The 13,450-nt window shown below is 38.2% G+C and overlaps 1 protein-coding gene across 1 annotated transcript in view; it reads right to left on the bottom strand.

The window, feature by feature from the left end:
• wnt7bb (wingless-type MMTV integration site family, member 7Bb) overlaps positions 1-13,450 on the bottom strand; it is a 166,828-nt gene that overhangs the window by 152,706 nt on the left and 672 nt on the right. The gene's annotated exons all lie outside the window — the stretch shown is intronic.

Here is a 13,450-nt window from a genome sequence, read left to right as displayed (position 1 = left end):
CAATGTTACATTTTCTAGTGAAAGTGAAAAATAATTAATGTTACATAAATTAAAAATTAATCTGATTCGTTAGCAGTTTCTTTATTGATAAATTAAATATTCAATATTATTGAAAAAGTTTAAGTATTTAAACCTTTCTTTTCTAAACAGTTTCTCAACAGTAAAAATTCTAAGCAAGTTCCGATTTACCTTTGCATTAGCTACAATGTAGTCAAATACTGCAAGGAAAATTCTGGTGTACAAACTAACGGTAAAAACTGGAAACCATGAAAAAAAAAGAAACAGAAACCAGGAACTTCATTTTAGAAGTGTAAACCATTTTGTGGTCTCATAAATAATTTACTTACTTGATTTCTTGTTTTTACGACACAGTGGACCAAAAAAAAGAGAGTGAATATTTTTACCTCTATACAGATGAGGCAAAATCCCAATGTGATTTTCAATCCAACCGATTCTCAGAAATTGCAGGTTGTCAAGATTTTCATTTCAGTCTTTAAAAAGTGGATAAGTACCAAATAAAACAGATTTTTAAAGTAACATACATGTTGATAATTGAACATTCGAAAACTTCACAATCTCGCACTTACATCTCTCTTGGTGAGAAACATCAAACACAATATAAGACTTATTTTGATCAAGTAATTCCCATATAAAACACCTTAAAATCACAATGTATATCATACATTGTTATTTTACATTAACTCATAATTTCAAGACAATTTGGCTAGTGATTTAGATAATTTCATTACTTTTAGTCATATTAATCCCATACAGTTGCCTCCCAAATAATATAGTATTTATTTTTCAAGTCCAACCAGGAAAATTAATTAACCCCCAATGACTTTTTTATATAGTAAAGTTCTGTGTACTTTCCCCCCAGAAAATGCCTTATTATGAAATGTTCATGCTAATCACTGTAATATCTGACGGATTTCGAAAATTTAGTATGGATCTTTGCCTCAGCCAGAATTAAGACCAGAAATACCAGGCGTACTGGGACTGTATATCAGAACACAGAAATTTCAGAATCATCCTTAATGTGCCCCACTGATGCCACAGAAATCATCTGACACTGTTCTTCAGTTTTATGATTAGGTGAGTCAAATAACAGATTGGCAGAAACAACTGAAAAGAGACGTTGTAGATACCAAATAAGCTCTGGTACCCCTCTCTTAGGGCACTGGAGGTTTAAATCTGATCACCTGTAATATTTTTTTTAACAAAGAACCTTTTTGGAGCCAGGCTCCAGAGTCTGTTTAAGATCTGCTGGTTAGGATACATGAAGACATGTTTAACCTGAACAGCACAAGCTGCATTCAGGGCAGACAAATCACCTAGGGGGGCTAACCAAGTTTACACCCATGAAAAGCAGACTGGCACTTAATACAGTAGAGGGTACTTGCCTTGGAGTTTTTACCAATATGGCTAGCAACAATTGGTCGTATATTCTGTACATGAATATGATGCCTGTTATATGCATTTCTAAAACAGGCAAAATGCTAATAATTGTCCAAAGCTTTACATTATAATTATTTCCTCATATTTAAGTGGTTATAGAAACGTGGCCACCTTCTTCTTTCTCGGCAGTCACTCAGGGTCAACAATGACAAACTTCCACTTTAGACTTGTTGATTCTGAGGTGGATGATGAGGTGAAAGTGGAATATGGTAACTCTGTCCCACATGGGAAGTGCTTGTCATCATGGGTGGGTGGGTGGGTGGTGATGGAGGTGGTGTCTCTTTCTGGGTTATCGCTGGGATTATGAATGGTCCTGACAAAGGGCTCGCAGTTCTCCATATTATTCCAAATATGCTTTTTTGGGCTTTCTTCCCAAAAAAGGATTTTGAGAACTTTCTGAATGATTTCCTCTGTATGATTGCTTCTCTTGCTGCGATAAAGTGGCTGATTTGGGAGACTGTTGAATGGCATATGAGAATTGTGGCCTGTCAACCTAAATCAACTAGGTATAATTAGAGTTTTAATGCTTGGTTTGTTGCCATGGACGAGGTCACCAGCATTTGTTGCTCAAGATCTTAAGGATCATAATAGTGGATATGCAAAGGATGTCCTTTCATGGAAACATCTAGAACTAGTGAATCACGGTTTAAAAATAAGGGACAGCCAATTTAAGAGAGAATTGAGTTGATTTGTTTTTATCTTCTAGAAGGTTCTGATTGTTTGGTGCTGTTCCTCAGAGAGTGATGGCAATTGAGTCTTTGAATAATTTTAATGCAGAGAAAATGGTGTTGAAGGGTTATCAGCAGAAGAGAGGAACACACTGTCAGGGTTACAGTGACATCAGTCTTGATCTATTGAAGGACAAAGTGGACTCACGGGGCCAAGTTCCTACTCTCCTAACACAAAACACAGCATAGAGACACTTGGCATTATTTACTTATTTAATTATTTATGGTTTTATATTGCTATATTTCTACACTATTCTTGGTTGGTGTGACTGTAACGAAACCCAATTTCTCTCGGGATCATTAAAGTATGTCTGTCTGTCTGTCAATGTTTCCTTGTGGTAGCACCTCTTTTGGCCCTGTTGCAATGGAGCCAGAATGATCTGATAACGTAATAATTTAGGCAGTGGATAATTCAAGTCAATAGTACCTGTGATGATGAAGATATTGTGGACTTGCTTGTGGCCACTAATTTGGATAAGGGGCCTTGCTATGAGATCTTGTACTTGTCTCTCTGATGGAACAGAATACTCCCACCTTGCCAGTGATGCCTTTCCAGAGGATTGCTTCATTTCTGACCCTGGCATTGAAGGTGTACAGATGATCATTGTCTCCTTAAGGCTAAAGTTCCAGGGTTAGGTTTTTGTACTGAATGAACCGGAGACCCTCATTTATTCGACAAGGAAAATTACTGAGATGTCAGCCCAGCCTGTTCTTAACAGTGAAGTCCATCTCATGAAGACAGCATTCCTCTTCCAGTCTGCCCTTCTAGAAGAACCACTTTGAGCTGCTTCCAATTGTACTTCACTTAGGGCAGTAATGTCACTGTCAGAACATCTTTAGTTACCCCAAATATTATATCAGAGCAAAGATGCTGCTGTTGAAGGTGACCAGAAGTGCCCTGAAGTTTCAGGTCTTCAACTTCTAAATCAAGGAAAGAAAGTTGCTTGTACATGATTTTGTTCACCGTGTAGAAGCCAGTGAGCATTGCCTACAATGTGGGTTGACAGAGTGAAGGCTTGACCTACTGGCAAGGGTTCTTGGGTGACTGCAGCAAGGGCACTTGCACATATCAGTACACACTTAAAAGGCACCTGACCACATGCATGTCCTCAGTCAGACACAGAGTGGACCAATTTTGTCCACTGCCTACTTCTAATAGTCAAACTTTCCCCAGATCATTCTCGATACTGAATACTCTATCTCCATAAGCCCCTTATTTCCCCTTTCCTTCAGACCTATCTCCACCCTCTCTTCTGTATCCTATCACCCGTACCTCCTTCCTATCCCTTCCATGCAGCCTTGCCCTCCTTCCTCTGACCCCGCACTCTCTCATCTCTGCAACTTCTCCTCCCAACACCTATTCCAAACCAATATCTTTCATTATAAAGATCATCAACTTGAAATGTTGACATTGTTTCTCCCGCCGCAAACATTGTCAGTATTTTCTATTTTTTATTTCAGATTTACAGTATCTATAGTCTTGTTTATGCTTTTCAAATGATTCAGGATTCACAGCGTAATTGTTTTTTGTTAAATTTGTCATTTCACTATTGCCAAAATCTTTGCTGTTTGCAAACCTGCATTATAACTTAAACATATCTGAGTTCAGTTGCAATTTCAGCGATTTTACTATAATTTAATTTTCTCCGCTCATTTTAGACAATTATATGAGCATATGAAATTTTGTTGGTCAATTACATGTATGGGTCCAGAAGAGTAGTAATGGTTTCCCATGCACAGAGCCATTATGAATATTGTGTATTTCACAATATTTTCTGATGAGTGCACCTAATATAGTTCCACTTTGATATTAAATGGGATTTATAATGATTGTTGTTCACTGACAGGGATCCATTCCTGGCAACTGTTTGTAAGTTGGAAATGAACAGGAACAGTTGTGATGGGGAGAGTAAGCAGGTGCAGGAAGAGCAGTCACTGGCCAAACTCACTGACTGAGTGAATGAGTTCACTCAACACTCCCAGCTCTTACTTGGCTTTACCCCCACACTGACTTCTGCAGCTCAAAGTGGGGTGGGGAGGCGGTCCTGTTCCCACTTTGCCCAGCCACACAGAAACTGGGAAATCCACCCCCACCCATGCCAACGGTTTCCCAAATGCTTGCTCTTATGTCTGGAGCATCCAGAAGTCGGACGACGTAACCTGGGGAGGAGCTGTATTTGGAAATAATTCAAGAAACTTGAAACTTTTTTTTACTTTAATTTTCTTTATAAAATTTTCATGCTGTCACCTTCCATTATTTATTTGATCGACTTTCATAGCTGCCTGATCCCTTTTGCTACCTCAACTAACCTAGAATGGCTTTTAACAGATGATCCACCATGAGGGGTTTGTAGCTGAACTAACTCCTGTCCTCATCCAACCTCTGTAATACACAGCTGCAATTTCCATAAAGAGTGAATGCCACAGTCAAAATTTTCCTTCAGCCCAAGGTCATTAAGGCTTCCACACAAGCTAGAATCAGTTAACTCAGTGTAAACCACATCTGGAACTTTCTTCGCCTATATATCTTATGTTTCTGAGCTGGGAGTAAGGAATGTTTAAAAAAATGTTCAAGTTTAAACAAATGTTTAAAAACTTTATCTTGAATAACACCAGAGACCAGTTCTATTATTTCACTGCCAAAATTCAAATTCAGCCATCTTTCAGGCTTATGAATGCTAGATCAATAAAATTTTTCAGAACTAAAGTTTGTTTGTTCATTTAGGATGTCAAAAGATGTGGAAAAATGACAGCCAGACAGGCTGGCAAAGAGTAACATTCTTCATCTAAATTAGGAACAGAATTGTCATGACAGTCACAATGACCTTCGCATGTTCCTATGTTTCCATGTTTCTATCTAGGTATCAGTGGATGTCATGTGTGCATCGAGTTATTTTTCCATCAGTGAGGAACATAGGTGTTTGAAGCAACTTGATACTGTTATTGGGCATTGTATTCTACAACTTCCATTAATAACATGTGATCAGATCACTTGGAATTCTAATTACTTATTCACTATGTTCTGTAACAGGTACAAACAATTTAATTCCCATCTAGACCTTGTTTCTCTGTAGAGAAGAAGTTGTTTTTGAGTCCCAATCTCATGTTACTTTTAAAAATCACACCAATATTTGTGCTAAGCTTTAATTTTGTCTCATGATACAGAATCAAATTCAATGATGATTCCAGAGCAAAAACATGCCATTTCTTTGTGATGTATCAATTTTGCAAGTCTTCTTAAGATAAATATGTGTAAAAGAAATAAACTGTTTCTTAATATATGTAATTTGAATTATTTAAAGAAAATTAATTCCAAACACAAAATGGAGAAATGAAACAGGCAACCAAGGCTTCAGCTGTTGCTATTAAAAATTGGGAAGATGGTGAAAAAATCCTTTAAATTGTGCTGAATTTGCTTAGTCCAGGTTTACAAAATGTTATGTTTCAAGTTAGTTTCTCTTGGTAATGACCACTGACCTCTGTTTATTTTTCAGTTGCAGTCTTACTCATTTATGAATTTTTAGAATAATTGCATCTTAAATGAACTTTATAGACTATTAATCTGATTTGACAAACAACCAACCCTATCAGCTCTTTAAAATGTGACACTTTTCACCAAGTACTCCAGATTATGAACCCAAACAGATTCTGTGATATGTTAATCTTATGGGAAGCAATCCTAAATGCCACACATCAGTGTTAATCAGATGTTCACAATGCATTATCATTAGATGAGCAATGTAATTACTGTTTAACGCTATCATAATTGTGTCAATCAGGGATATTCTGGAAGTATGGGTCCATTTGAGGAGCTAGCAATAGCACTGTGGGTTAAATATTCCATTCTAAACTGTATAGTTCTAAGTGGTTTCACATTCCTTCAGCTTTGTATCTGTTGCAGTTTTGCAAAAGTGAGTTTTAAAATCCTAATGCGTTTTATCAACTACAAATAGCACCTTTGTAGTTGCTGTATCACAACTGCAGGTACAGGTCAAAAGCTAGTAGACAGCTGTTAGCAATGTCTGCAGTAAACAGTGCTGTCAACAAGCACAGGTCAGTTTATTTGCAGTGAGTAATAAACACTCCCAGCTTGTCTGTGAATCACTCACCACAAGAAAATCGAGAGTAAGATATCAGCCTTTGATCAGTTCAGAACAGATTGTTTAATTAAAACCCACAGATCCTCCAATTTAAAACAGTAACAAATCAAGTGAGAATCCTGTATTTAGGAAGTATTCTGTTGCACCCCATTTTAATCGTGTGTGCATAAATTAGATTCATTTTAATTCATTGCCTCATGGCTCCAGTGGGTGGGATTCAATCCTGACCAAAATTCTGTCTGCATTAAGTTTGCAGTATTTCCTCTGAGCATGTTGATTACTCCTGCCAAGGTGCTCCAGTTTCTTACTACATCCCAAAGAAATGCTGGTTGCTATGTTAATTGGCGACCATAAATGATCCCTCATGAAGTTGGATGGCAGCAATGTGAGAAAAAGTAAGCTACAGGGAAATAAATGGGAGAATGGAAATAATAGAAATAAAAAAAAACTGCAGATGTTGGAAAGCTAGAAAATGCTAGAGACACTCAGCTGGAAAAAGGAACATGGACTCATGGAACACTACAGCAAGGGAACAGGCCCTTCAGTCCATCTAGTCCATAATGAAATATTATTCTGACTAGTCCCATGACCTGCATCCAGTCCACAGCCCTCCATACCCTTCCCACCCATGGACTTACCCAAATTTCTCTGAAACATTGAAATTGAACCCACAACCACTGGCAGCTCATTCCAAATTCTCAGCACCCTCAGAGTGAAGAAGTTCCTCTCATGTTCCCCTTAAACATCTCACATTTCACCTTTAACCCATGGCCTCTAGTTCTAGTTTCACCCAATCTCAGTGGAAAAAGCCTACTTGCATTTACCCTCTTTATATCCCTCATACTTTGTATATCCTTGCCAAATCTCCCCTCATTCCCCCATGCTCCAGAGAACCCTAACCTATTCAAACTTACCCTGTAAATCAGGTCCGCAAGTCCTAACAATTTCTTGTAACATTTATCTGCCCTCTTTCAATCTTATTGATATCTTTCCAGTGCCTAACGTTTCTGGTTTTAGAACTGGGGAAAAAAGAAAACTAATTAGTTTAATTTATAGAGAGGGCAGGGGTGTGATCAATCAGACAAAGGCAATATTTCTGATTCGGTGAGTCTAGAGTTGGTAAGTTGTAGAGAACTTTCTGTCAATTGACTAATGGGGGAGGGGTAGACAGAGAAAATATAAACAGAAGGTGGAAATTGAGGGCCATTGGAGAGTGAGAACATCAACAGGAACATAGAAGTTTTCCATAGTAGGGTCAGGCTGTGCTAATGGAGACAGAACAATTGAGCCAATATTATAGATGAATGATTCACAACAGAAACTGCTGGTTCTGATACATCATTGAAGTCTAGCCAACTGAAGTTGTAGCATTTGGTACAGAGACCAGAAGCCTGTACCTTGCAAGGTGTCCAGACAGAGGGTGAGATGATAATGTTTTGCAACCTGAGAAGGCAATGGACACCTGTTCTATCATCATGCAGATTATGGTCCAGCGCCATATTTGGTGGAACAGTGTCATTTCAAGAACATGATAACACTGTGATCAAGATGTGTTTGTTCCTCAAATAACATACAATAAGCATGAGCTGAAAAATGGCACTTGATATTGATGCCACAGATATGCCAGGTAAGAGACTTTATAAATACCTAATCCTGACATTTAATGGTATTACTTAGATGAAATTCACCATCATCATATAACCATATAACAATTACAGCACGGAAACAGGCCATCTCGGCCCTTCTAGTCCGTGCTGACACTTACACTCACCTAGTCCCACTGGCCTGCACTCAGCCCATAACCCTCCATTCCTTTCCTATCCATATACCTATCCAATTTTACTTTAAATGACAATACCGAACCTGCCTCTACCACTTCTACTGGAAGCTCATTCCACACAGCTACCACTCTCTGAGTAAAGAAATTCCCCCTCATGTTACCCTTAAACTTTTGCCCCCTAACTCTCAAATCATGTCCTCTTGTTTGACTCTCCCCTACTTTCAATGGAAAAAATCCATCCACGTCAATTCCATCTATCCCCCTCATTATTTTAAATACCCCTATCAAGTCCCCCCTCAACCTTCTATGCTCCAAAGAATAAAGACCTAACTTGTTCAACCTTTCCCTGTAATTTAGGTGCTGAAACCCAAGTAACATTCTAGTAAATCTTCTCTGTACTCTCTGTTGGAGTACCTTCACCAAAAGGACAATTGTGGTTCAAGAAGATAGCTCATCAACATCTTCAACATCATTTAGGGTTGGGAAATAAATGTAGGCCTTGCCAATAATGCCCCTAACCTGTAAATGAATAAAAATATGTGCATTGTATAGATATATTCAATTGAAAACACTGGATCTCAGCAACAGAGATGGAAGGATGCTGCTTTCCAGACTGTGCTGGCTCTCTGCAGGGACAGTAGAGTCAGATCCAATCCCTACCCTTTTGCTTTTGCCTTTAATTCCCCCCCCCCAAGCATTCATCCAATTTACTTTTGAAAGTAACTGTTGAATCTGTCTCCATTACATGTGGCAATGCATTCTGGATGGCAACTACTTGTTACTTAAGATAATTTTTTTTGATGTTACCTGTTTTTAACCAATCACCTCTGATTCTCAAGCTTCCATCACTGGGAAGTAATGTCCAAATCCCTCTTTGAGCTGAAATTTGCTGTGAAAAGCAATCAATGCCACACTAAATTGGCAGCATTTTGCCTGCAAAGGCCAGGAAGTTCAGAACTCTTAAACAAAATGGAACTACTAAAATTGATGGAGTTTTTTCTTCTCTTACTACTCTCTAAAATAGGATTCATCACAGAATCCAGCAGCAGTTTTTGAACCTATTGCAACTTCCCAGCAGATGTACAACTGCACCCTACTGAATGTTAGGCAGCAACAGCAAACCCATTCATTCCAATTAGTATTAGTCAATAGGAGAAAGGCAAGTATTCATTTATCAACAGATTTTTCAACATTTTTGTTGAAATGAGCTTGATTAGATGTTAACTGATTTTAAATATTTGTTTAAAAACTAAAAATATAAATAACTTAAGTGTTTAGCTTGTCATACAACTTTAAAAGGTCTATGGCTTTACTGGCTGCCAAAAATGTTCTTATTCATTCCATGGCTGGAGTTTGTTTTGGCATTTTATTGTGCAGCTGTGTAGGGTTCTACCATTCTGGATCACGATAACTTTGAGTTACTGATGCACCATCAATAACTCACTCTGAGACGTAAAGGCGAGATATCGGCTTTTATTGACTGGAAGAAAGAATAAGCAGTAGTTGACCACCATACTACATCCTGGAGACTGAGGCCGGGCTCAGGCCTCAATCGCCTTTATACCGGGGTCTGTGGGAGGGGCCACAGGAGCAGTCAGCAGGGGGTGTGTCCAGACAGGTATATGTAGTTCACCACGGTTACCCAAGGCCTGTGGCTCTAAGAAAGCTTATAATTGCCTCACCATTCAACATGGATTTCTATATTACATCTCCTCTTAACTTCCTCTGCTGTAAGCATAACATTCTGTCTTTCACCATATTCTTTAGGTTTTTTTTGTCATCAGAACAGAATGAAATACTCTAAATGTGACCCAACTGTGTCTGAAAACATTCATCATAGTGTCCAGGGCTTTGAGTTCTCTGTCTGTATTTATAAAGCCCAGGATTCTTTGTTAATCATCTTCTGCAAAAATGTATGCATATGTGTCTCTGTTCCTACACCCACACTGCTCACCCAAATCCAAGTCATCGATATTAGGAAAACCAATAAACCAATGATCTCATCAGTAACCTATGGAAAGCCCAGTCAATACATTCTTTTACTATGCACAATAATTCACTCATCAATGTTTCTTGTCCTCAAGCCAATTTCTTCTTTAAAATGCCACTGACAAACCGATTACTTGGCAACATCAAAGTCCATATAAATGAAATCAGTCACAGTTCCTTCATCAAACTTCTGTTACCACAAAAAGACATTTAACCAGATTAATTGAAACACAATTTGCTTTTTACAAACCCATGCTAAGTGACCTATGCTAAGTGAGTCTAAGATTATTGTTTCTAAAAGCTTCTCCTCCTCCTGGTTTAAATTGACTGGTCTTGGTAACCGGGTTTTATCCTTCTTTTTCAAAGGTGTTATTTTTCCTTTTCTTCAATGGTGCATACCCTCTGCGTGAAAATATTGTCCCTCATAATCCCTTGTATCTTTCCAATCTCACCTTAAACCTATATCTCTCATGATATTATTTTCTAATTTCCTCATTGAGATACTGCATGGAATAGGCATTTCCAGAGGCCATGGCACCCAGCAATCCTCTGGTTTAATCTGAGCCTAATCACAGGACAATTTACAATGACCAATTAACCTACAAACTGGAGCACCCAGAGGAAACCCACACTGTCACTTGGAGAATGAACTGACTCCTTAAAGGCAGTGGCAAGAATTGAACTCGCGTCGCCTGTAATGTAAAGCATTGTGCTAACCACTGCGCTACCATGCCGTATTTTATCAAGGCTTTTATAAGCCTCTAAAAGCAGATAGACTGTCTGTAGTCTTTTTTGTCACCAAACTGTCTACAATCTTTTCTTGTAATCTTCCAAGATTTTGAGAAACTATACTTAAATTGTCTAGGAGTTTCATGCACTGTAATGAACATAAATGATATATAACCAATTTACCCAACCAGGGTCAAAACTAAATATAGTGAAGCAGATTTTAGTTCCTATGCTCCACATATCTGGAATAACCTTCCAGAGGATCTGACATCTGCCCCAACTTTAAGTGCTTTTAAATCGAGGCTTACACCTTTTATTTTTGTTGTAGCTTTTAATTAGAATCTCCTGCACTGTACTTCTATTTATCATATCTATTTTTTTGTGATTTTATTCTCTTTAGTCTGAAATCTGATGTTTGATTTTTATATCTTGTTTTATGTAAAGCACTTTGAACTGCCTTGTGTTTGAAAAGTGCTGCAGAAATAAACTTGTTTAAGCATAAAACATGTTATTTACCCCTTATGCTGACAGTATGTTCTCCCTATAAATTGTTCTTATTAAAGTGAATTTAACAGTTTTACACTGTTGAATGGATTTTCCTACATAAAACGTGCTGATTTTGGCTAACTGGATCTCATGTGCAGAATAGATTTGCAGATCTTATGCTTCCAGATCAGAAGGGCATGACTTTCTTCATTATGAAATGTTCCAGCTGTGGTAAAGCGGTTGGGAGGCTGATGAAACCATACTGAATACAACAAAGTATAATACATTTAATTTTCATAATTCAAAAGGAAAAAAACTGCAAATGCTGTAAGTGTGAAATAAAAGCAAAAAATATAGAGGGCACTCATCAAATCAGGCAGCATCTATAGTGAGAGAAGCAGCTCATATTTCAAGTCAATGAACTCATGATTAAGGAATGGTAAACTGGAAATTTTTACTCTCTGATCCCCATTGCTGCCTTTCTAGCTGATTATTTCAGCATTCTCTGTTAGGTTTCTATGTCTACTCACACCTCTTGCCACCTTGATCTCTAAAAGGAATTTTCATTTATTATAATATATTGTCTTTGTGATTTTGTCACACTACAATTGGACTTCCCTACTGAGAGACATCATGGTATCACTACCACTGACAGAAATTGTAATTAGAACACCAGTCTCCCTTTGAAGTGCAGGCTGAGGCCCAACTGCACTACTAAATGTAATTGCAGTCTATAACTAGTTTAAATAGGTGGTGTCTGCCATATAAAAATTTAGTGTGGGGGACATTTCGTGTGTGTATGCAAGGCTATAACATTTTTACTGAGATGTAGAATTCAGAATCCAGGTTATATGGGGGACAGCCCAGTTTTTGGACACTTTAAACGCCAGGCCAGATGGACTGAAAAGGCAGGGCATCAGGACCTAGGCCATGGTCCGGACTGGTTCTGCTCCTCGACTTTTACCGTGATCTCATCAGCCCTAAGGCTGTGCCCTACTCCGACTGCACCAATATTCACGATGATCTGCCCCACTGAGTGATGAATTGAGACTGAGACCATGGGCCTGCTCTGAGCTTCGGGTCTATGGACTCAATTTTGTTCTGAGTGCTGTTGTTTGCTTTTAATGTTTGTATGATTTGTTTTTTTCTCTCTCTCTGCACAATGGGTGTTGGTATTTTTTTTAAATTGGGTTCTATAAGGTTTCTTGTTTTGTGGCTGCTTGTGAGCAGATAAATCTCAAGGTTGTATAATTTATACACAAAATAGTTCAACCAGAAAATAGTCCTTGAATATTTCCTTCTGGAGATTTGCCTGTTGAAATGTATACCTATGCTCATTATACTTGCTATATAGCTTGTAAATGCTATTGTAACATAAGTTTTAATATTACTCCTAGATCCCCATTATTTTAATCTGTGTTGTAATTCCACCTTCACAACAATGACTTCAAAGAAACATTTCCCTATTCATTTTTAATGTCATTTTAATTTCCAAACTGCTTTTAAAATTCTGTTTTGCAGTAGCGCACTTGAAAGCACAAGTTAAATTATCTTCCGTATGTTCAGAGCTGTATATAATGCCACAAGAGTCATCAGCATTGTTTAGCAGGGGAAATTGCCAGCATATTTTCTTTCCCTAATAGCAGTTTGTGTTAACAAAATTTGCAGATCTTTTAAAGCATCTATTGAGGTAAAGTTTGTTTTGAATGCTTAGCAAATTGTGCACCGGAGCTGATGATTTATTTTTGCTTGTTCCTGAGATGCGGACATTGCTGGCAGTCTTGGCAATTATTGTCTATCCCCAGAAATTAAGTGTTAGTTAAGAGTCAACTATAGTGGTGGATCCGGATTCATAACAAACGCTAAGATGGCAGATTTCATTAAATGAAGACACTAATATACAAGATGGCACTTTTTATGAGAGTCTGCTAATTTCATAGCTTGCTTTCCCGATTCTAGCTATTTATTTCTTTTAAAGGAATGTAATTTATTTACTTTAAAAAATGACATTGCCTAATGTGCATCTCTGGTTCAGAAACCTAGCGTCAGTTTGATACCAGGCGACAGTGAATCTGAGGGCAAGACATAACGCCCTCCCCAGCGCGCGCACATCCCTACAAACACCGACCTCGTGCCCAACACGCACGCTCTGGTTTGCTGGCACCCCCCCCCCGCGCGCT

The sequence above is a fragment of the Hypanus sabinus genome, chromosome 8 (assembly GCF_030144855.1).
Source record: "Hypanus sabinus isolate sHypSab1 chromosome 8, sHypSab1.hap1, whole genome shotgun sequence".
NCBI classification, from domain to species: Eukaryota; Metazoa; Chordata; class Chondrichthyes; order Myliobatiformes; family Dasyatidae; genus Hypanus; species Hypanus sabinus.
Note: the sequence above shows the minus strand (reverse complement) of the source record. Positions and strands in the feature narration are given on the sequence as shown.